The sequence below is a fragment of the Camelus ferus genome, chromosome 14 (assembly GCF_009834535.1).
Source record: "Camelus ferus isolate YT-003-E chromosome 14, BCGSAC_Cfer_1.0, whole genome shotgun sequence".
In the NCBI taxonomy this organism is placed as follows: Eukaryota; Metazoa; Chordata; class Mammalia; order Artiodactyla; family Camelidae; genus Camelus; species Camelus ferus.
In genome coordinates this window covers 5507036-5531479 of record NC_045709.1, presented here as the reverse complement: position 1 = coordinate 5531479, position 24444 = coordinate 5507036, and the positions used below count along the sequence as shown (strand labels likewise).

General features: G+C 42.5%; 1 protein-coding gene across 5 annotated transcripts in view; it reads left to right on the top strand.

Annotated features, from left to right (window-relative positions):
- ENOX1 (ecto-NOX disulfide-thiol exchanger 1) overlaps positions 1 to 24444 on the top strand; it is a 512511-nt gene that overhangs the window by 11584 nt on the left and 476483 nt on the right. For 2 of the 5 annotated variants that reach the window (XM_032496084.1, XM_032496081.1), the window contains exon 2: positions 4115 to 4192. The exons of the other annotated variants lie outside the window; for them this stretch is intronic. The gene's annotated coding sequence lies outside the window, so the exon portion shown is untranslated. The remainder of the gene's footprint in view (positions 1 to 4114; positions 4193 to 24444) is intronic. 5 annotated transcript variants of the gene reach the window in all.

Sequence of the window (24444 nt, the reverse complement as noted above, 5' to 3'; positions counted from 1 at the left end):
TTCGAGCTATCACTAAGATGGCCAAAAGGTCTCACGGACAGCCCAGTTGCGGGTGCCCCAGCCTCAGGTGCAAGGAGCGGTCCCGTTAGGCGTTGCAGCACATGTGGGGAAACTCTTTAAACCATCAGCAGGTCTAGGCCTGGGGCCTGGGAAAGTCTGAAGCTTTGGCTAAAGAAGAACTTCTGTATCGAGAAATAGCCCATGGGATGGGTGGTACTTGTGTTCAGGTCCCGATGTTCTCCTGCCGTCCCGGGGGACGTTCTGGGACGGGTGCGCAGTTACACACAGGTGGATCTCCTTGCAACCTGCCTGTGGCCTCTGCTCTCCACAGTGATCCCCGGAGGTGAGTGCTGGGCGGGGGGCCTGGGGGCTGGGCCGCTCTGGGCGAGCCGACAATGGAAAAGAAATAGGCTTACTTTAACTGGGCATAAGCTTTGAAGGCAAGTGATTAAGACACACTTCAGCATCAGGGACACATTGGGGTTCCAGTTAGTACAAATGCAAGGTCAGAGAGAATAAATCACTTGCACACCTATAATCACCAAAGAATAGTTGTTTAGCAACAAAACACCCAATTACGCCTGCTCTTAATGTGAGTGTCTCCTCTGTTTCCCTTTTTAAAAAGAAAATCCCTCAGAATGGACTGAGTTCAGGGTCCTTTCTTCCCTGGTCGGACTCTGTGCACTTTTCTTCAAGAGCGTGGTACCCACGTGAGAGCAGCCAGCGGTTTCTCCTGGCATCTTTCTGAAGCCTGGTCTTTTCCTTGGTTCGGTTGCATCTTTCTGCAAAGATGCAGTCTCTGTTTCTTTCCTTATTACTGAGTGATGTGCAGTGGCACAAGGAGAGAGTTTTTAAATGGAGTTTTCTCGAGCATCAGGAACTTGATTCTACCTAGAAACCCAGAGCAGGCGCAGTAGACAGTAGAGCAGTCGTTTTCTGTGCCTGGTGGGTGTTCCCTGTGTTGTGTTGAGTTGGCCCTAAATAGTTTGTGATCTTTCTCATCTGGTTACTAATAATGTTGACATATGTATTTTAAATCTCACATCATCTTGTGACCTAGCTCGACATTTTGTAGACTGAGTGGTTTTGGAGGAAAGCGTGCTGCGTACTCATTGTCCCAAATGAATAGGTACTAATGGCGCCAAGTTGACACTAGGTGCTGGAAATGCAGCAGTGAACAAAAATCATCCCCAATCCCGTCCTCCTGGGAGTCTGCAGTTCGCTGGAAAGAATATTAAGCAAGCCCAAATTATTTTGTAATTGGAGCTCATGATAAGTTCTTGGAAAAGACCAGATTTCTCTGAAAGGATACTGTGAGGGAGGTCAGGGAAGGCTTATATGGGAGAGTAATTTGTACATTAAGACCTGAAGATTGATTGGGGTTATCTTGGGGTGAGGTGGTGGGGAGGGTCCCATGTATGAAGCCTCGATGTGAGAGAGAGCTTGGCTTTTAGAGTCACTGAAAGACGGCCAGTGTGGCTGGTGCAGAGAGTGAGGGTGACAGTGGCTGGAGGGAGGCTGCTGAGATGTAGGTTAGGGCCTGATTATGCCGGACGTACCAGGCCAGGCTGACGACTTTATCCCGAGTGCAATGACGATTTTATCCTAAGTGCAGCAAGATGCCATTGAAGTTTGTTTTTTCCTTTTTTTAAATTGAGGTGAAATTCATATAACGTAAGATGAACCATTTTTAAGTGAATAATTCTGTGGCATTTAGTGTATTCACAGTGTTGTGGAACCACCACCTGTATCCATCCTAACACATTTTCATCACCCTTAATGGAAACCCCTTCCCATTAAGCAGTTGTTGAAGGGTTTTAGGGAAAGTGATGTGGTGTGGCTTGTCGTGTGTAAGATCTTTCTGGCAAATTTCTGGAGAAGGGATTGGACACGATGAGAGTGGAAGGAACACAACCAACTTTGAAATTTGGGTCAAGTCCAGGGAGAGACAGTGATGGCGGCCTCCTGGACCAGGGATGAGGAGAGTGACCATGGATATGGAGAATGGAAGGATCCGAGTTCCGTTATCAGGTTTACAATCCGTAAGTGATTTGGTCATCTTGTAATAACCTATATCCCTGGTTCCCAAAGGGTGGTCCATACCCTGTTCTCTGTGGAGGATGTTTGTTAAAAGTACAGCTTCCTTCTTAAGCCCACTTTGAGATACTGATGCAGAAGGACTAAAGAGGGACCTTAAGGGATTCTTACTGGAACTGAGGTTTGAGAACCACGCATTGTTGTCTTCTTCCTCATTCTGATGCCCTTTAATATTGAAGGCTGCCAACAAGCCATCAGACTGGGATCAAGGAGAATGAGACACAGAAGAGACAAAAGGATAACCTGGTGGGTGCTTTCAGTTTTGAGTGGGAGGGATGCTTTTCGGAGATGCCTCTTTAACTTGATCCCAAGGCAAATAAGTAATATAGACAATTTTATGGGTGGTGTTTATTTTTGATTCTTTTCTTTCTTGGAGTATTGTGACTCTGCCAGAAATAAATGGTGACTGACTGAGAACAGTGGCATTCTCATGAAATACAGTGTAGGGACAGTGTGTTCAGTTATTGTAAAAGAAACAAATAACTGCTGGAAGTTAACTTGTAAAACAAGCTGTCTTAGTATTTTGGGATTGACCTTGTACCTGCAAGTTTCCTACTACCTTAAAGAGAGATTCTCTCCAATTAACTGATTTTACAGCCAGAGTTTTTGAGACTTTACAACCAGAAAAATCCTGAAAGCTAGAGTAAAAATCACCAATAAATAAATCAAGATTTTCATCTCTGACTCCTGTTTTCCATGTGCCTTTGGTAAATTTTTCTAACCCAGTGTTGCCACTTCCAGCCCAAGTCTGCGACACTCAGATGTTTCTATCCTAATGGTGTTTGGATCTTTGAAATAACCCTCTTCTTCCCAACAATTTATGTAATATGTTTGGTTTAATTATAACGTTAGAACTGAAAGAGATCACAGAGAACGTCTACTTTTCTGCTTTGCTCGAAGCTGTTACCTTTGGAGAGCTTAATGTGACTGGAATGAGGCTCCGCTGCTGAGGAGTGGGGTCAGGTGCTGGGGGGTTTATCCCTGTGAGAAAAGGGTGTGGATAGCCAGCAGCGGTGGAGAGTTTCACCCACTACATAGCGGCGTGCCAGCGCCCCGCGCCAGCCACGCCTGTGCCCTTCTGGTGGCCTCACTGGCCCCTGCTTTTCCAGGAAGCAGCTGTGGTCTCTCCCCCACCTCCCCCACCACTTTGCCTTTCTGGAGTGTGATGTGCTCAGCTTCCTTCAGAAGATGTTTCATTTTGATTAGTATTATTTCCACTCTTCTAGAAAGCCACTTAGGGACCTCTGGCTGTATTTCTTTCGCAGCTTGTACACATTCAAATCTTAAAGTGCTTTCATTGCTTCATCGTGGAATTTCATAATGAAACAAGATTTTCAGTGCCTGGCTAGTGTCTTTGATTTTTTTTGGGGGGGGGTGGGGGGGTAACACTTCAGTTTGGAGAGGGATAGGAGGCAAAGCTGTCCATTTATTTTACAGGAAAGATAAACAGAATCAGTAAATAGCCAGCTTGTTTTTAAAGCTTAATTTTTCTGTGCCCCTCAAAATGCAGGTTGTTGGAAAGGGTATGAGGGGTGCAAAAAAGTAAGTAAAATTCTTCAGAAACACTAGAGCTCACCATTGTGGACATTTTAGTTAAGTTCTCCCAGGTTTATCTGTCTGTCTCTTTCTGACTCTGTCTCTATCTGCCTGTCTGTCTCTCTGTATACACACCACACACACACACACACACACACACACGATACAGACAAAATTCTAAATGAATGGGATTTTGCTGGATGTGCTATTCTGTAATCTGCCATGTTGTTCTCATGACATGTGGTGGGCATCTTTCCATGTCAGCACATATGTATTATCTTTTTAATGACTAAATACTTGTATTGGGTGCTCTTCGTTGTAAGTAACATGAATCCCAAGGTAAACTAGCTTAAATAATAAGAACATACTGACAGATTCAGTGGTGGAGGCTTCAGGCGTGATTTAATTCAGGATTTAGGATTTCTTTCTTATAATGTTCTCTTTCCTACTCTCTTTCATGCTTCTCATGGTGACAAAACAGCTGCAGCCCCAGGCGCACCACACTAACCAGAGAGGGAGCTTCTCTTGGTCATCAAACAAGCAAATCATCCCAAAAAAGGTTGGTTTCCTTCTGCTTGGATCATCTTAGGTTACATGACCAGGGCAATGCCTTGTTCTGATTGCTTCAAATTTGGGTAGAAATTCTTGTTAATCCCTTTTAAACTTCACGTGTAAGAAACTCAGATATCTGCTAGAAAAGACAGGGAACAGCTTGCCGAGGAGGCTGCTAAAGTGTCTGTTAGAATTTACCCCAGGATCCCTGATAGACATTTAAGTTGTTTCCACGTTTTGAATCTAAAAATTATTGCTGCTCTAAGCATGCCTGTATGTATACCATTTTACACTGGTGCAATAATCTCATTTGGGTAAATTCTTGTTAGACGAATTGCAGGATCAAAAGGTATGCCCATTTTACATTTAATAGCCATCAGCCATCTAAGCTACAAAACCACCCTTTTGCGAATTACACATTGAAATCCCTCAACTGCCTGTTGGGAGCTTTTTTTTTTTTTTCTTTTTTCTATTTTAGCTTCTGAATCTGTGAGTGGAGACTTCAAAATTACAGCAGAATTTCAGATGTCACCATTTCTCTGAGCGAGACAAATTTGATGTGACATAATTTGAGGTTAATCAAAGCTTCTGTGGTGTAAAATGTTTCACCAGGAAGGCAGGGAGGCAAGGAAGGAGAGTTGTGTGTTCCACCAGCTGCAAGTCTAGAGCTTGAGGGGTGATGGCTCAGGGTGGGCAGTTGGAAGGCCCCTGAGTGGCCTCCCATTTGTTGCCATTGGCACGTGCTCTGTTCACCTCCCATCGCAGCCAGACATGACTGGATGTGCCGGGGGACGGTGGGCATTCGTGCGTTTACTCTGTACTTTCAACTGTAGTGCTTCTGAGTTCCTCGCAGCTGAATTTAGTAGTAAAAGGCTAACTTAGAAATCAACGATCTCTGGAATGTTTGGACCTTGTGTGCCGTGAGCATCCTTTGGAGGAAATGAGTGGGGAGACTCACGGGAAGACACACTTCCAGGGACCCGGTGGCAGAGAAATGCCATTTACCAGGATAACCTTTATTAGTGTGAGCAAAAGTGGTGTTTGAGTGGAAACCTAGCAGAAGAATTATAGTTAACATCTTTTGAGTATTTTCAGGCACAGTTGCATATGCCATCCTATTTAATCCTCATGGCAACTCTTTTTAATGTCAATCATCGGAGGAAACCAAAGTTCAAAAAGATTAAGTAACTGGTCCACTGTCATAGCTGATAAGTGGAAGAGACAGGAATGTGGAACCTTTTTTTCCACCACGTATATGATGCTCCTTCTCTCCCCAGGAGATACTACTAATAGCAACTGGCTTTATTTTTTTCTGGTGATGCAAAAGAAGGAAAACAATATCTAGTATTACAATTAAGATACGGCATTGAAGAGAATTACAAATAATAAAAGTGACGGAAAGTGCGAATGGCCCAATCGAGGTGTGTGACCCAGAAAACAAGGAAGGGGGATCAACAGTGACGAAGAGAACAGGCTTCCCCGTGGGAAGTGACTCTGCAAGGTGGGAGTTTCATGAGCTTGAGACACGTGGAAAGGGGCCAAATGGAAAAAAATAGATCAGATACAGTGTATGGTATATGTGAGCATGTTCTAAAGCTGTGCTTATTCTAGAGAAATAGAAATTATCATCATTAAATTACATATGTTTATCTTGGAAGCATATTTCCATGACAGAACTGTATTACCACGTAAAGAAGTGGCAGGCTTTTGGAGATGTGTGAACTTGGTTGCTACGTTCACGTGGGTTCAGAACGCTGTAAGGCGATGGCTTGGTGAAGTCAAACAATGTCCTCATCAGGAAGAAGATGAAAAGGGACAACTTATGAATAAAGCACAACTGTATCAGAGTGAAAATACGTTTACATGAGCAAAGAGAAGGTTAGGGTGTAGCATACTTAGTGGAGAAAAGAGATGGCTTAAACTCGCAGGAATGGAATTATGGAACACAGGGTCAGTTCTTCTGACATGAAGGACAAGGAAGAGTTCTTCTGGTCATGGGTCAGAAGGAGGGCTCTCCCCCCACTGCCCCTTGCTAACTGCTGATGCCAAGCGGAGCTGGAGGGCACCGGCAGATTGAGTGGCCCCAGTGAGTCTCCCGTTGCATCTGGCAGCAAGCAAATTGCTCTTCTTGGGCTCCTGCCTGCGGCTGAGCACGGCCTGTTTGGGGTGTCTGCCAGTGGACAACTGATTCAGAGCCACAGGGGAGCGTACAGGGCTTGGGCAAGTGGCCAGCGGTACATGGCAGACCCTGCTCATCGCAGATGCTTTGGTGGGAGCTGAGTGCGTCCTTTCCCACTGATGCTCTAATGAAGCCATTACAGAATATCCATCATAGTAGCTCCTTAGTCATCTTTACTGGGAATCGGCTCCATTGCCCAGTTGCACCGATCATTAAAAACTTCTTTGAAGCGTGCAGCCGAAACTTCTCTCTCCTTGGCTCGAGGTAGTTGTTGCCTGCCCTATTTGGCAGCAGCCATGAGTAGCTGTGAGCACAAGTGATTTTACTGGCTGAGGAGTTAAACAGAAGCTGAATCAAGTTTGGCTCCCTGCATCCTGGTCCCAGGGTTGAAAACAACAGAATAGCCAATGAAAGCGTCACTGAGCGGTGCACCGTGGATGGCCTTTGATGCCTCGCAGGGGCATGTGTGCCTCAGTGCGGAAGCTGCTGCTGCAGGCTTCCAGCGCTCCAAATCGGTGCTCCGGTCTCGTTAGTCTCCAGATCTTAGCGTGAAATATTTAGTATCCTAGGAAAGCTAAATTAATGGTGAGTCAGAGTAATTAAGGCAAAGTAAATAATCTCCAAGGTTCTCATTCCCCGTGAAACTAATTTCATATCTTATCCTTCATGTGTTAAAAATAGTTCTCTGCTAATTCAAGATGCCCGTGCTCTGTGTTGGTGAAGTGCACTTCAGTTCTATTGAAAGGATGCAGATTAGAGACTTATTTTCAATTGGGCAATTTTTTACTTTTTTAAGAGAGACATTTATTTTGGCACTACGAGAGCACGGATCTCTTTGGGGGAACTGGGTGTTGGATCCAGCTGTAGCCAGGCAGCTGATGGGCCAACTAGTTCCTGATCACTTGCAGCTGGGACAGGCTGTTCATCCCTTTAGTGAGGACTCTCAGTTCCCCTCCTTCTAGCCAGTGGATTAGTTTAAGTCTTTTGCGGGACGTTGACCGGCCATAGCTTGACCTTGAATATGTCTGCACGTTTAGAAACTAGATCTGTTTAGTTCTTGTGAGCAAGGGGAATCCTGGGACCTGAACATCATTTAAGGGTTATTTCTCACCTTTCATAATCATGGCATGTAAGTAAGGGAGCAGCCGTGAGCTCGTGTGTTTTTAGACTTGACGGTACCAAAGCAGATCCTCCCACAGCCCAGCAATAGCAGTGCCCATGTCCCGTTGTCCCAGGGCCTGGAATGGTCTGGTGCTTTGGCTTGAGTGAGGATAGGATGATAGCTTGCTTCCTCAAGCTACTGGAACTGCTTTAGGATTTCTTACTGTTACAGCAGTGGCCTTGATCAGGTGAGAGAATTCTTTCTCTTTCTGTGGTGAGAGCACTGTGGTTAGGAAGAACAGAGCTACTTGAAGAGAAATGCTTAACAATCCTCAGTTACCTACAATTGGGATGTGAGATCGTTCTGCTGTGGCTTCCTTTCCAAATCCCCCTGATTGTCCCTGGCTCTTCCGGGAGCTGCCTCAGCCCTGCGGTGCGTCCTGGACCTCTGCTTCCAGAGATGCGGCTTGGCCTTTTGACTGTTTTGGGTGCCAACACGGCCGTGGACTGTGCAGTGTTCAGTTTACATCACAGAGGGGAACCTGGATAGGGTCACACATCTATGCAGAAGACTGTGGGTGAGTAATGGAAGGAGAGGCATATGTAAAGTGACTTTAATGATTCTCTTACTTTTCAGTGTTTCGTTTTAGTGCTGGGGGAACTTTTATTTTTTTGACAGTGGAGTGTCCTCTTTTGCAAAATTTTGAATTTCTTTTTCTGAGAAAAGAATATTGAAACAGAGTAGAGTGTAAGCATGTGATGTGGATGGGGAATAAGTTTACTGAATGTGGGGATTATCACACTGTGTCTGTACATTGCGGCATTTTAATATTACCATCTTTATCATGATCAGTACATACATTTATATGGCACCTGACAATGTGCAAAGCGCCATCTCATGCTTTGCTCATCACGACTTCTGAATGACCTGGGTAATGATTCTTATTCCTGTTGTAAAGGTGATGAAACCAAAATTTGGTGAAGTCAGTTCATTATCTATTCCTTCATTGATTCATTCTTTATTTCACAAACTTTTACTGAATGTTCCCTAATGTTATGGCAGTTTTGAATGTACAGAGTTGAGAAGCACGGAGACTGTAAGAGGAAGCGGACAGATAGGGATCACTAACACTGTGTGGTGAGCATAATGCAAATGAGGCTTAGAGGTGCCCACAGCAAGGTGTGATTCATCCTGATGAGGGAGTGGAGGTACCATTTACAGAGATAATTAAGCTTGGCTCCAGAGAAGTTCCCCAGGTGGAGAAGGTCATTCAAAGCTGAGATACAGAGGCACAGAAGAACATGGTATGTCCAGGGAGAGTCGTATGAAGTGACCAGAGCATTGGAAACACCTGGCAAGTGCAGGTGTGGGGCGCTGAGGCTTGGAGGCATCACAGCTTGTCAGTGGCAGAGCCAGGAAGGCACAGGGTTTGTACCTTCCTAGTTTGATGTCCTCCTTTACACTAGGTTCTTGTTGCTTATTTCGGTTTTCTTGTCTTTCTTCCTGGATACATCCTTCGCACTCTTGACGCAAGCCATGTTAAAGAAAGTGCCAAGTAGGGGTTTCATTCGTCAGGGTTTTTTCGTGCAGCAGTGGGAGATATATTAGCTTGGGTGTTGGTGGATGCATGAGTCTGTGTGTGTTCCTCTGTACGAGTTGAGGTGAAGTGACTCGGGGCTGAGGCCCAGATGCTCTCAGTTTAATGTTCTGACAGGTGAAGCCAATGCCACTTCATCAGCCAAACAGGGACCCTTGGCCTGCCTGAGCCCGGCCCCAGTTCAGAGGTCTCCCAGGTTATGTAAACTTGGCACTTGGAAATCTAAAAGCCTTAGTGATTATTCTGAAGGGGATTTTTCTGAGCAGTTTCCCCGGCTGAAATGTTTTTTTGTTCACAGAGCTGAGTGAGTGCTAGAAATAATCGAAAAAGACTTGAAGACGGGGAGGGTAACGTGGAGGGAAGGCATATTAGCTGCTAGCTGATATTATTGCCTGAAAGCAGGCGGTTCTGTTAGATTCTGTATACTGTATGTGGTGAAAGAACAAACCTTTCCATTTTTTTTTCCTGAGAGCCACGATGCTATCTCAGTAATTGAAAATAATCTTCTAAAGTTGCTCTTTAACTAGATGTACACAATCCCCTTTCAAATCAGCTGTTATCTGCCCTTACATTTCACAGTTAATGTTGCTGTCTGCACAGCCCCTGCTAACAAGAAGATCAAGTGTAACTCTTTTCATGATTTGAAATAAAGTGTTTCTGTTGTAATTATCCCGGCTCCTGGTTGTGCCGTTACAAGTGGGCTCATTTCTCAGCTGGGTTTACGAGGATGGTTCGTTGTGGATATAAGGCCTGCCTTCTGTTCCAGCAGTGTTTCCTTTCACAGGCATCTCTAGGATGGCTCTAACTCTCTCACTTTAATTTTTTTTTTTAATTTTTGAAAGTGTTTTCATAGATGTTTCAGGGTGTGGGCCAGCATTAGGGGGAGGTAGGTCCTGGGGAGTTTTTTCCTTTTGCTCTACTGAGTGACACTTGAGGGACACTGTATCCTCTGTTTATGTCTTGACTGACCCAGTTTTGGCAAAATTAAATACTGTGCCTCCTAAAATGTAGTGGGCAGGTTTCGAATAGGTGTCTGATGATGGTGGTGAGAGAGGTAAACATTAAAGTGTGCTGCTGGGGGATGTTGTGAAAAGCTGGGGAGTCTCCTTGGAATTCTTCTGGACCAGGACACATTCTCACATGTTTAGGATACGCATCCTCTGTGGGTCTTATGTATCTGTGCTGACGCATGTAACTCTATTTCTAGACTGTGCTCCCATTTTAGTTTTAAGTTGCTATCTTATCCCTCTTGCATAATTGATCTACAAAAGCCTTTTGCTTATTCCAGGCTAGCAAAATTTTCAATAATGCATTCGTTTTAAAAAAATTATCTGTTTTTTATTGAAGTATAGTTGATTTACAATGCTGTGTTAGTTTCAGGTGTACAGCAAGGTGATTTAGTTATTCTTTTACAGATTCTTTCCCATTAAAGATTATGACAAGATACTGATGATGGTTCCCTGTGCTGTACACTAAGTAGGTCCTTGTTGTTTATCTGTTTTCTGTGTAGTAGTGTGTATACGGTAACATGCTCTTTAAATCAAAATCACTAATTACTTTACTATCTCAAGGAAAATGTCAATCAACAGCCACGGAAAGCTGAAAGGACATTAAGTCCTGTTGAAGTTGGAGTATTAACTCCATCTGAGACTTGTACTTAGGAGGGTCTCGGAGGTAGTGTTTGTTAGTAGGATTTTGGGAAGAGAACTAAGGATGCGGCTGGGGATGGAAGACACTAACTGAAGCAGCTCGTGGATTTTAAGACTTCTTTTGAGTCTAGTCTGCACGGCTCTACTTCACAATGTCAGCTGCAGTGGTACTTCGAGGCCTGACTCTTCCATTTAACACCTGTGGTCCCTCAAACAATTGAAGCCAAATTTCCCTTGGGTGCAAAAGAAGAGGGTTGGACGGAATGACCCTCTGCGAGTCTCAGCTGCCTTGAAATGATGAATTCTGTTGAATCTGAAGGATATTCCGTGAACCCATATGCCAGTCATAAAGAGAATGGATTATGAGCTGTCGTTAAGCTACGTGGTCTGCCGTTTTAGGTTCTCCGCTGTGTTAATCAGCTCCTTGAGTAAGAAAATGAGAACTGACTGAATCGTTTAGAAACCCTCTTAATTACATTAAAAAATAAATATTCTGTAAATATTTCAGCCTTCATACAGATATGTCACTTTTTTTTCCTTAAATTATCTTCTGACTTTACATAGAGTTAGTATTGTTTTGTACTACGCACTGTGAATAGTAAGAGAGTAAGTATCTTGCCGAATTCCCACAGTTGGCTACCCCAGTGCCTTTTTTATTGGGCTGTAGGATTCCAGTGAGCGCCTGCCCCAGATAATTAACTTCTTCTGGTGAATGCGGATGCCACGGGCTTGCTCTTGTTGGGAGCAAGAGATCCAGGTGTAGCTTCTGCTGTTCTTTCTCTGTTGTGTGTTGTCTGGTTCAGTGCTTAACTAGCAGTACTACCACTTAAAGGACATCCGAGAACAGTTTAGGGAGTTAAATTTTATCCCATGGTTAACTAAACAGCGGAGGAAGTCGATAAGGAAGAAACTCAAATCTGATCGTTACGAGGAAGCTCACGTCACACCCCTAATTAATCTCAAGGAACTGAGACTTGGCTCTCCTGTAGAGGAAATCCTAGCCCCCAACCTGCACACCTTTTCTTCTTTCTTCTCAACAGGAGACTGTTCACAGCCCCGGGAGCAAAGGGAGGATTGGAGGGAGGTTTGCAGGGAAGAATTGGAAGTGGCTGCATCGGCCGCTTCCATTTATCTTCGAGCTCCAAACAGAAAGCACAGCCTAGACAGAGAGACCGAATTGGTAACAAAGTTTAAATTGCCCCTGAGCTGCCTTAATTTATGTTTCTCGCTCCGTGGAGATGTTGAGGGATGAATTCTTCATACTTTTGCCAGCACTGAGCTCTCCCTGCAGACGGATCTCAGCAGTCATATCCATCTCACATTCACCCGGGCACATGAAACGTCCTTCTCCGACTGGAGCTGGTCCGCCCTGCTTTATCTAACACCTGGTGTAGAACAAGGAAAGGAGGAGGATGTGCAGGAATTAGATTTGCAGGAGGCAGCATGACCAAAAGAAGGGCAGAGACACGTGCTTGTATTTTACCGTTTTTGTTTCTCTTCCTGTTCTGCCGCTGACTACGTGGAATGCTCTTCCTAGCTCCTCTGCTGTAAAAGTGTGTAGTGTTTTACTAATTGAGGCTGGGGAGTGACACAGATTTGGCTGAAAGCAGTGAGAACCCTGTGAACACTGAAAATACCGTATAACAAGAATCCGGGGCGATTCAGCAGACGCGAATGAGGAGAAAGAAAAGGCACCAGAGTGCCTGTGGTTGGATAATGAGGAGACGCGGGTCCTGACGGTGCAGTTCATCTGGAGACTAGCCAGTCTGAAGCGGTAAAGGGAAGACATCCAAAGACAGTGGGTGGGGATTTGATATTTGTAACTTTCCAATGCAAAGTCATGTCTGTGACCCTGAGTGGATAGTTTTACAAGCTGCCATAGAATGGTGTGTTTTTTTTCCCCCTCACTGTATGAAAAGTTCTTTGAGAGTTATCCTATTTATCTGATGTAATTTCAAGATGTCTGGAGAAGTGATGAGTCCATCTGATGATGTAGAAGGATGAGAGTATTTTCCTGTAAGTTTTAGGGACTTGGAATAAGTTTTTGTATGAAATAAGGGTGGTTTTCTTCAGACTGAGAACATCTTTTGGAAGAGTCTGTTGATCTTGCTTTTTCTTACCTCAGTTTCTCTATATCTGAGAGGAAATTCAGGTTATCTTGTGGGCATTTCTGCTCTGGAAGTCTTAAGAAGCAATGTTTCCTGGAAAGAAAATGAGGGCAGGGAGGAGGGAGGACCCTCAGGCCTCTTTCTTTGACTTTGGGCAACTCACTTGGAATCTTGGTAGTCACAGCTTTCCTCTCAAAGTATTAATAATCGTACTTGCTTTTTTTCTGTATCTCAGGAATTTGGGGAGAATAAACAAGATAATAGTACAAATGTGTGAACTCTTTGTAGGGAAAAATGCTGTATAATATTAAGAGGCATAATGCTCACTGCCAGACTGGTGGTGTTTATTCTTGTTTTTGTGTGTGTGTGTGTATATATATATATGTATATAGATATATTTTATTGAAATGTCCGTTTACAATGTTGTGTCAATTTCTGCTGTACAGCATAATGCTTCAGTCATACATGAACATACATATATTTGTTTTTATATTCTTTTCACCATAAGTCACTGCAAGATATTGACTATAGTTCCCTGTGCTATACAGTATAATCTTATTGTTTATTTTATATATAGTAGTTAGCATCTACAAGTCTCAAACTCCCAGTTTATCCCTTCCCATCACTTTCTCCCTTCCCATCACTTTCTCCCCTGTTGTTTTTTTTTTTTTCCCCTACTGTGATGCTGTGGAATATTTGTGAACCTGGAAGGAAAGCCAGGAAAGCACAGTACCCCTACCCCCTGAAAAGATCGGTCAGAAATCCCATGCAGCTGAATTTTGTTTTGGGTGAAGTATCTTTAGTTTAAATTTCAATATGGTACCTGCTGTTTGAGTTCCCTTGGAAATTTTCATGTCTGATCTAGCTTAGAAAATACCAGAAGGAGAAAACACAGCTGAAGAAAGAGGGTTAGAAGAGAGGAGTGCTGGTGGGGGCAGGCAGTGTGGACATGTGCCAGTGGAGTCAGTGGGCTCTAAAGGAAACAGAACGCGTCACTGCACCGGGGTTGTGTGGTGCGGGGCAAACACGCTGATGTCTGCCCTGCTTATGGGGGGCGTGGGGGCGGGGGAGGTGCACGGACAGACCACAGGCTGCCGCAAGCGAGTGTTCTGGTCTTCTACCTCCCTCGGCAGAGTTCAAAGTGAGCATGTGGTCCTGACATTCCCAGCCTCACCAGGGGCCGTGGATAAGAGAGTAAATTACAGTCACCTGTTTGTCTTAGTGATGCAGAGGCGTGTATCACCTGCTGTGTTTTGGAAGGATTTTTCAGAAATTTTAATTAAAATTTTAGTACAAGGTGATATTTTCTAGCAAGTACACTTAACCAGACCAGAATACTCTTTGACGATGGCAGATAAATGACGTGTTTTTTTTTGCATTATCTAGAAGGAAAAAAAAAGAAAAAAAAAAAAGCTGCTTTCCCAGTATATGGAAGAGATCAACTTGCTGTTGATGATAACCTGGTAAACCATCAGATGAGTTCTGAGCTCCTGCGTCCAGTGGGGTTCCCAGAGCCCCTCTGTACTCCCTGTTACTGTACACTTTATGATCGATAAACAATTATATTACCCTCCTGATGAAATGCAAGCGTCATGAAGGCAGAGATCATGTCCCTCTTGCTCGTAGTTGTACTGCAGCATCGGTATGGTACCGAACATAAAGGAGATGCTCAGTAATTACCTGTTGAGTGAGTGGATGGATGGATGGATGGATGCACTTAAATACAGTGTAGCTTGACTATTCTGTACCTTGGCTGGATTCAGGTGCCATCAAAGAAGCAAGTATCTTCAAGGGTTGCCTGTATTCACACACTGAAGAGACACCAGTCTTCATTGTTCCAAGGGGATATAAGATGGAAACCATTAATCCTTATTTCAAAATGCTTATCCCCATGACTCTGATGCGCAGCTCGAAGTGTCTGCACCAAGGTCTGATTTACAGTGTTACAGTTACATTCAACTCTGAAAGACAGTGGCGGCTCTGTCATCTCCATCACTTTTTTTTTTTTTTTAATGAGACATTTCCTTATTAGGCATCATGGAGCATAACATGAGGGGTTGAAAAGTTTAATGGGGATAAGTTTAATTGAACTCTTGGGGGTATGCTTTTAATTATATTATCTTTAGTCATATGACAGAGACTAATCAGTTTCCAGCCCAGGTTTTCATTTACTTAACTTTCTGACACAGGTTTTCCTTGTTCTGGTCTACAGCTTTTTCTGAAATAGAGCTGTCTTTCTCAGTTTCCTGGTCCTTGAGCAAAGAAGGTCTCCTTTCCCTTGCTTAAGGTCTTGTTTTTCTAGTAAGCACCTTGACCACGTGAATTCTGCTGTCTACCTTGCTGTCCTGCCCCCCAAAATCTGGCTGGACTTTATACAAACAAAAATATTTATTTAATTGTGACTGTATTTATTATTATTTGTTGCCGTTTGTGCTTGTTACTGTTGCTATTAATATTATCAGTAATAACATTTACTGAGTACTGACTATCCTCTAAGAGCATTATGAGTGTCATTTCACTTAGTCATCTAATTTCAGCCGTGTTAGCTTAGGCACTGCTCTGTCCCTGTGTTACACATAAGAAACCAGGGCCTGTAAGTTAGTTCAGTAACTTGCCCAAAGCCATTCAGGTAGTTAGTTCTTTTTTTCATTCATTCATTCATTTTTTTTTTTATTGAAGTATAGTCAGTTTACAATGGGTTTTTTTGCCTTTTTATTATATATATATATTTTTTTTTTTTTTTTAATTGAAGTCTGGTCAGTTTACAGTGTTGTGTCAATTTCTGGCATATAGCATACACGTGGTTAGTTTTGAATGAAACTTTTTATTTTGAGATGATTGTAGATTCATATTCAGTTGTGAGTACTAATATAGAGAGATCCCTGGTATCTTTTACTTGGTTTCTTCAAATGACAATGTCTTGCAAAGCTGGAGGACAGTATCATAACCAGGGTCCTGACAGTGATATAGTCAAGATGCAGAATATTTCCACCAGCACAGGGATCCTCCACGCTGCCTTTTTTAAATTCCCATTTTATTCTCTTCTTGTCCCTGCCTGTAGCTGTGACCCTAGCACCACTAATCTGTTTTCCGGATTCTATAATTTTGTCATTTCACGGGTGTTATATAAATATAGTAAGTAAGTGGCCTTTCGGGATTGGCTTTTTGTCACTCAGTGTAATTCCCCGGAGATTCATGTAAGTTGCGGTGTGGACCAGTGGTTTGTCTCACTTTGTTGCCGTGTCTAGTTTTTTTAATCACTTTTCTATAGAAGAACTTCTGGGTTGTTTCCAGTTTTTGACCTACTGTGAATAAAGTTGTCGTGGACATTCGTGCATAGGTTTTTTGTTTTGTTTTGTTTGAGCGTATCCCAGGTTTTTATTTCTCTGGGACAAATGCCCAAGAGTGCAATTGGTGGGTTGCTTCATGTTTAGTTTTATAAAAAAAAACTGCCCAGCTGTTTTCGGCAGTGGCCGTACCATTTTACATTCTCGCCAGCAGCGTATGTGCGGTCTGGTTTCTCTGCATCCTCACCAGCATTTGGTGTTACCATTTTTTTAAATTTAGCCACCTTGGTAGGTATTTAGTGGTATCTTGTGGTGGTTTTAGTTGACGTTCCCCTGATTCTTTGATGAAATGTTCCACGTCTGAGTCCACGTGGCAGCATGGCTCAGGGCTGGCTGGTCACAAGTCTAGTGGCTGACTGACTGTCAGCTGGAGGAACGAGGCTGGTGGAGCCACATGGCCTTTTGTCTCCCTTCATCCCTAGCCCAGCGTGGCGCCTAGGCAGACTTCCAAGAGAGCAGAAGTTCCAAGGCCTTTTGAGACCCTGTCTTGGAACTGGTACCCCTTCACTCGCCTTGTGTTCCGTTACTCAAAGCAAGTCACAGGACCAACCCTGATTCAAGGAGTGGGGAGATAGACGCCATCTACCTCTTGAAGGGAGAAGGTGCAAAGTCAAATATCCAAGTGTGTGGATATAGAGAGGAACAGAGACTTAGGAGCTGTTTTGCAATTAATATACCACATCAGGTATCTTGTATGATTATCTTTCACCCATTTTTTTTCCCTTCACATCACATACTTACCTTGACAGTAGTGTTCTTAGTGAAAATATATTTGACTAAGTGTTGGAAAATCAATTGTGTGTGTGTGTGTGTGTTGAGAAATGGGACTAAGGATGCCTAGAGCCGTAATATTACCCAGGTTATTTACAAACTTTTCCCTTTAACACATGCAGGGTTGGCTTCTGCCTAAATCACACTGGGACAGTTATAATTAGAGAAGATTATATTTTCATCTTTTTTGTGGGGTGTTACATAGGCTGATTTCTGCCCATCCAATTTCAACTTGGCTGCTTCTGGGACAAGCCCTAAATTCATTCAGCAGATCCTAAGTGCCAGGTGCTGGGGATGAAAAAGAGGAATAAGACGCCTGCCCAGGGCTGCCAGCCCAGTGCGGGAAGTGGGTGTATTTAAAAATGCCAAGTGGTGTGGTGTGTCCCTCACCTCACACACATCCTTTTCTGTGAACCTCTTGCACTTATTTTTTTCCCCTTCTCAGCAGAAACGACATGACTTTATTTCTTCCCCACTCTCCCACCCCCATTTTGTGGCCGCATGTACCTACAGGCTGCTTGGAGCTTTACCTGTGGATGGGATGTCTCATGCCACCCGGCTGAGTGACAGCATTTGGGATACGGTTTTCTAATTAGTAAGGGAGTTCTCTGATTGCTTGTTAATTCTGCTCATTTTAGGAATAAGCCATGGGTGGCTGGAGGGAGGGCTGGTCTCACACCATATTTGTTGAAGGTTTAACGCTTTCTCTCATGTTTTACTTCTTTTGCTAAAATCGCACCCCAAAATAATCAACATGTGTTCCTGCCATTTTACCGACTTGACAACTTACAAAACAGCCATGGGTAACTTTATAATTTCATTTTTGTTGAAAATGTTGTAAGAGAGGAGAAAAGTCTAGGGGAATATATGCCAGATGTTAGGAGCGGTGATCTCTGGCTGGTAAGTTTAATGATGATTTGTTTTCTTATTTAGGCTTTATTGTGTTTTGTAATGTTATACTATAAAATATATTACGGTTGTAAACATTTATTTTAATTGTATGAAGAAAATTGATAGCCCGCAGGTAATGCTTTATAACCAGAGAGAGAGGGTGTGAGGGTGTGATGCCTTGGAGCATCTCAGGTACACAAAGCCCTGATGAAAGCAGTGACAGAGGTCCTGCTGAATGACTGTTATGTCACCATGGAGAGAGAGGAAGCAGCTTTAGGGAGTTTTGACCAGATTTCATTCTTTGATGTTAAATCTGCATGTTTACTCTGGCGTCTTGATTTCTTTCTGCCCTTTATACAGTGTGTCGTTCATACTGAGAGATGCTGCCTCTGACAGTGTTGGTCATCTGGAGATGTGGATATAGCTGAAAATGCTCCTATTCAACCCAAAATTCTTTCAATTAGTAATATTCTTTGAAGTTTTTTGTGCGATGTGGAATAGAGAAGCAGTTTTGTGTTCTGGGGTTTGTAACAATGGCAGCCTTTCTTTATGTCCCGAGCAGTTAGAGTCCTGGTGATGTGAAGGATGGAGGAACATGTGACCTCTGAGTTTTTCTGTTGTGGAGAATCAATGCAGCAGGCAGGATATGCTGCGTTGTGAAGCCAGCATCCTACTTATGGATGTGGGGCCAACAAGAACATAAGCAGATTTAGTTACACAGGCAGGCAACACGAATTAATATGTAGAATTTAGAGTCAGGAACCCAAGACTAATCATTCACAATGCAAGTCAATACATAGAGGAAACACTCCAGTTTAAGTCCCAGTTCTGAAATGTAAGGGCTAGGTTCCTTTAAGGAGACCTGGGCATAAAAGGATGAGGGAAAAAAAGCCGAAACCATCCTAAAGGAATCATGGCCGAAAGGAGGGGAAGCAATACTATTACCAGCTCCCTGGGGTTCCTCTTCTGTGGCGAGGGATTGTACTGTTTCGCATTTCAGAAACTGTTTTAGGAAGGACCATATACATTAAATCTTAGAGTTTTCCCCAAACCCTTGACTAATGAGCTCAAAGACTCACTCAAGCCATCCAAGCCAAAGATGTAGAATCAGAAATGTTGAGGAAATATCCTTACTTCCTCTTTTTTCCCCAACAAATATATCTCCACAGCATATAATTTCATGTACATAGTTTTGATCAACTTCCTTTGTACCTTTAGGCATTGAGATGTTAACTTAATTTTTAATTCCAGTGACCTCTGGCAAGATTCCAGTATGGAATATCAATATATAAAAATCAATTGTATTGCTATATACTAACAATGAACGATCAGAAATTGAAATAAAAATGCCATTGACAATAGCATCAGAAACTGAAATGCTTGGAGATAAATCTGACAAAAAATGTGCAAAACTTATACATTGAAAAACCATAAAATATTGCAGAGAAAAACTGAAGAAGGCCCAAATAAGTGGAGAACTATAATTTGTACATGGTCAGAAATATCACTATTGTTATGATGCCAGTTTTTCCCAAACTGATCTGTAGATTCAGTGAAACCCCAATCAAAATGCTAGCAGTTTTTGAAACTGCAAAGATGAACCTAAGGACTCACGTAGGTATGCGGAGAGCCTAGACTAGCTAGCCAGCACAACCTCGAAAGGGAAGAGAGAAGTTGAAAGACTGAAATTATCTGATTTCGTGACTTACAAAGCTCAGTGACCAAGAGTGTGGTGCTGGTGTCACAACAGACAGGTGACGAACGGCAGAGAGAGTCAGAAATAGACCCAGACGTATGCAGACAGCTGATTTTAGACAGAGGTGCAGAGGTTAATTCAGTGGAGATAGGATTGTTTCTTCAACAAATGATTCTGGAACAATTGACTATCCATAAGCAGAAGAATGAACATTGAGCCACACCTTTATCGTGTGTATTAAAATGAACGCAAGGTGGATTGTAGACATTTAAGGAAAACCTGAAACTATAAACCCTGTAGAAGAAAACATAGGAAAAAATCTTTGTGACATTGGCTTGGACAAAGATTTCTTAGATATGACACAAAAACCACATTGCATAAAAGAACAAATTGATAAAATTAGACTTCATCAAAATTAAATGTTTCTGCTCTTCAAAAGATACTGTTAAGAAAATGCAAAGATAGACCACAGATAGGGAGAAAATATTTCCAAATATGTCTGATAATGGACTTACATCCAGAGTATATACATTATTCTCAAAACTTAATGATGAGAAAACAAGCAGCCCACTAGAATTATGGGCATCCTACACGAACAGATATTTCACCAAAGAAGAAATATAAATAAACACATGAAAAGATGCTCAATATCATTAATCATCAGGGAAATGCAAATTAAAACTCCGATGCAGTAACATGGTAGGCATACTAGAATGGCTGTAATTAAAACAACCAACCATATCAAATGTTGATGAAGACATGGAGGAAATGGAACTTTCATACACTGTTGGTGAAAATGCAAAATGGCACAGTCACTTTGGAAAATAGTTTGTCAGTTTCTTAAAAAAATTCAGCATCTCCTGCATGATTCATCCATTCCCACTTCTAAATATTTACCCGAGAGAGAAGAAAACCATGTGTATGTTTAATGACTTACATAGGAAATTCATAGCAGTGAACTTGGTAACAGACAAAAAGTTGAAACAACTCACATGCTCGTCAACAGGTGAAAGGGTGGACTCACTGTCGCGCATCCCTATCCGTGCGGAAACTGCTCAGGAGTAAAATGTCATGACGCACTGACTCATGCAACAGCATGGATGAATCTCGGTGCAATTATGCTGAATGAAAGAAACAAATGAAGAAGAGTACATATTGTATACTTCCATATATTTAAAACTGTTGAAAATGCTAATGAATATATCGTGTCTGTAAGCAAGTCAGTGTTGCCTGGGGATGGGGAAAGGCGAGGAGGGGTGAGAGGGAGAGATGACTACAGGGCGTGAAAGTCTTTTGAGGCTGGTGGGCTGTGTTCATTGTATTGATTGTGGTGAGGGTTTCACAGGGGTAGCTGTATGTTCAGACTTAGGAAACTGTGCACTTAAAATGTGTGGTGTGTTCAATTTGGATTATTCCTCCATAAAGCTGTAAGGGAACAGGGCAGCCAAGGGCCGTGGCAGGCAGAAGGGCAGAGTGGTCCAGGGTGTTTCAAGGGCACAGAGGAAGGAGTGGGTCAGACTTTCCTGGGAAAGGAGAGTTGGTAAAGGCTTTACAGGGAGGCTGATCTTCGCTGAGGCTGAGCTGGGGAAGGTGAGTAGCATCGGTCAGAACTGCTGCGAAGCCAGAACACTCCAGGCACCTAGGGAGGGCTGAGATGTGTGAAGGAGCGTGACAGAAAGTCCGAGGACTCGCAGAGAGGTTTGGCATCCAGGCAGCATGGAGGATAGAGGCCTTGCTCATCCTCAAGTAGTAGGATTTTGGGTCAAAAATACAAGGAAGCCACCGAAGGCCATATTTGTTTTAAGGAGATTATTTTCATTCTAGAATGAATGCTTAACTATGATAATTAAGTGTGTAGGGTTTTAATTAAATAAAAAGCATTTTCCATTGAGAAAGTTTCCACATGATCACTTCCAGTAAAAGTACTTTATTTTGAATGGGCCCAAAGCAGATGTGACCTCATGGAATATTTGGTACCAGATGGGAACTGTGCAGACATACACACATGGATATCCATTCCTGGATTTCTGTCCTGTCTTCCCTTTACCCCATCTGTTGACATAGAAGGCACGTTTGTCAATCTGGCTCCAAGGCTCTTTTGACAGAAGGTTCCAGATCAGACATCATGCCTTAATCTAAACTGTGACAGTGCTCCACTGCAGAGTCACATCAGTGTGGAGTTGAGAACCACGGTCAGCTGTCTGGCGATCGGGAAGGCATCTCTGTGTGGTTGAGCTCCAGTGGTCCAGGCACCAAGCAGAGACCAGGTCCACCTCTCCCTGGTGATTTGCCAAGTCCCTGCAATGTTAAAAGCCAGCATTGCAAGGGCATTGTTAATCTGTCAGCTGGGATGTTTGACTTTGGACACTACTAAGGGATGCTGGAAATAGTAATACCGACACAAGTAAAGCACTGAAGAGGAGAGCCCTCTAACTACCAGTCTGCCTTGATTCCACTGTAAATGTTTCTACAACCTGATAATCTTTGGCCACTAAGCCCGGAGTATGCCAAGTTTTGCTCTCCTGGTAGGAAAAGCTTCTTGTTTTTCCTTCCTCCTGGGAATAGACCTTTAGCTATATGTATTGGAAAACTAGATCTCCATGGGATACCTCTGTGTGCATCTGCGGAAAACCTACAGATTTACTGCTTCTAACTCTGAAAATGAATGGCTTAGTAATCTCTTAATTGTTATTTAAAAAAAGCAGATCTGGAATTTGCATTTTTGTTGAGTGCTGGGAAGAGTGATGACGTTACTTTTATATTAGAATTGTTGGGGTACGTATCATAATTTGATTCATTGCCTTACATGCTGGGAGGATCAGTATTACAGTTCAGCAAAAACCCCTGAATTCTTAAAGCTCATAAGTAAAAAAAAATGAATGAAATCAAATGATGATGAGAATAATTTCACTTGCTTCATAACGTTGCTGTGATAATTTTGTTGAGTTACTAATTACTCAGCTACCTTAAAAGATGTGAAGTGACTTTTTTATTATCAATACTCTTAGTTCAGAAAATAACATGAGTCGCATTCTCAGAGTGCAGTGGTTTGTGAAGGTTTTAAACTAAGTCAAACCCTGCTAATTGCCAGGTGAGGAGCAAGGCTGGTCCCCTGCTGGGAAACAGGTGCATCGTCCCTGCTCCTGTGATGCTGACGTGACCCTTGCTGTTGTCACCGAGCCCAGCATTCCCATGGCTCCTTTCTCCAAGGTGCGCTCCAGCCTGGGCCATAGAGGCCCCCCTCTCTGCACCTGCTTAAAGGTATAAAGGCAAAGCTACCTTCGTCCCTATCTAACACAGATCTGTTGCCACGAATGAAGCACTTATACCAAACTTTTAAGCATCTTTCTTGTGTAAGCTGTGATTGGGTTACTAAGCCACGGAAAGTAGGGTCCTTCTCATCTCTCCTAGGAAATAACTGTAGCTGAATGTGCTCCCTGCCTGTTATTAACATCAAAAACATACTCATGTAAATAGTTTCTTTTATATGGGACTGACTCCACTTCATTTATGATAAATCACCACTATACTTCAGATGAGAAGAAAGAGTTCTGTGTAACTTGATGAGAAACCATTATATAATATCCATTGATGATAATAAGTAATAGTTGAAAATTACGGAGTATTTACTGTGTGCCTGGACTTTTTAAATTCATGTGTGGTTACAGACTTGACCCTTGTAACAGTCCTATGAGGTAGATATTATTTTCCCCATTTTATAGATCTGGAAACTACATCTCAGAGAAATGAAGTAGCTGACCCAGCTTGTAAGTGGTGGAGGAAAATTCAAACCCTTTAAGAGTCTGTGTTCTGAAGCAGTGTATTATATTGCTTCTTGATTATGTAATCTTTTAAAGAAATCATCTTAAAAGACTCAATGTAAGTTATGGTCTGAATGCCATTAACAGCTAAAAGAAAGCGGTGACAGTGTTACAATTTATTGAGTACTTACTATGTGGGGTACTGTGCTAAGTACTTTGCATGTATTATTTAGTGTTTTGCAGGTGTTATTTAATCCTCTTAATAATGCTTTGAGGCAGGTATTATCATTCACATTTTATAGTTGAGAAAAAAAATGAGGCTTAGAGAGGTTTACTGGCTTGCCCAAGGCCAAACAGTAAATTTGAGATAGGATTCAAAGCCAAGTTCTTAACTCAGATGCTTGTGTTTTTAACTCCATGGGAAAAGGTTATAAAAAAGAACTCAAATCAGACTGTTTGCCGCATAGGCTGGTCTGTATATAGGTCATGTGATTAATTTTGAACTTGTTAGTCAGTATAAGCAACTCGTACATCTCAATATAATTGCAGATTCTCAGGGTTTTTTTTTTATCTTCATATTTAAAAGTGTTCCAAGCAGTGGGATTGGTGCCTGTACAATGCTTTCAATTGTTAAACAGTATAATCTAGGGCAAGGGTTCTTAACCTTTTTTTTTTTTTTTTAGCGTCATAGGTACCTTGATAGTCTGACAGAGTCTAAGTCCTGCTTCTCAGAGCAAAGGATGTGAATTCATAAAATAAAACATACAGAGTGATAAGGGACCAGTTGCATTAATTATAATTATCGAAATATTAAATCAAATTTGCTTTGTAGTAATACATGTACTTCTTGGTTAACACATTGTATCAGCTCTGGCAGTGAGGACAGTAACCATGGTAATTCCAAACTGGTTATAAACAGAGGATATTTTGAAATATCAGCACCACTTGCAGTGAGATACGAAACGATCTGTGACTTCTGTTGGTGACAGATGTACAAGTGCCTCTAATGCTGTGGTGACTCGTTGCCTAAATTCATAATTGAAGCAAATGCTACATTTCCATTAGGTATTGGTGAAAATACAGAGCTAGTTTTCTTCCCACCTGAGCGTGAGTGCCTCCGTGAATTCTACCCGTGGATCCCTTTGGTACCCAAGGACC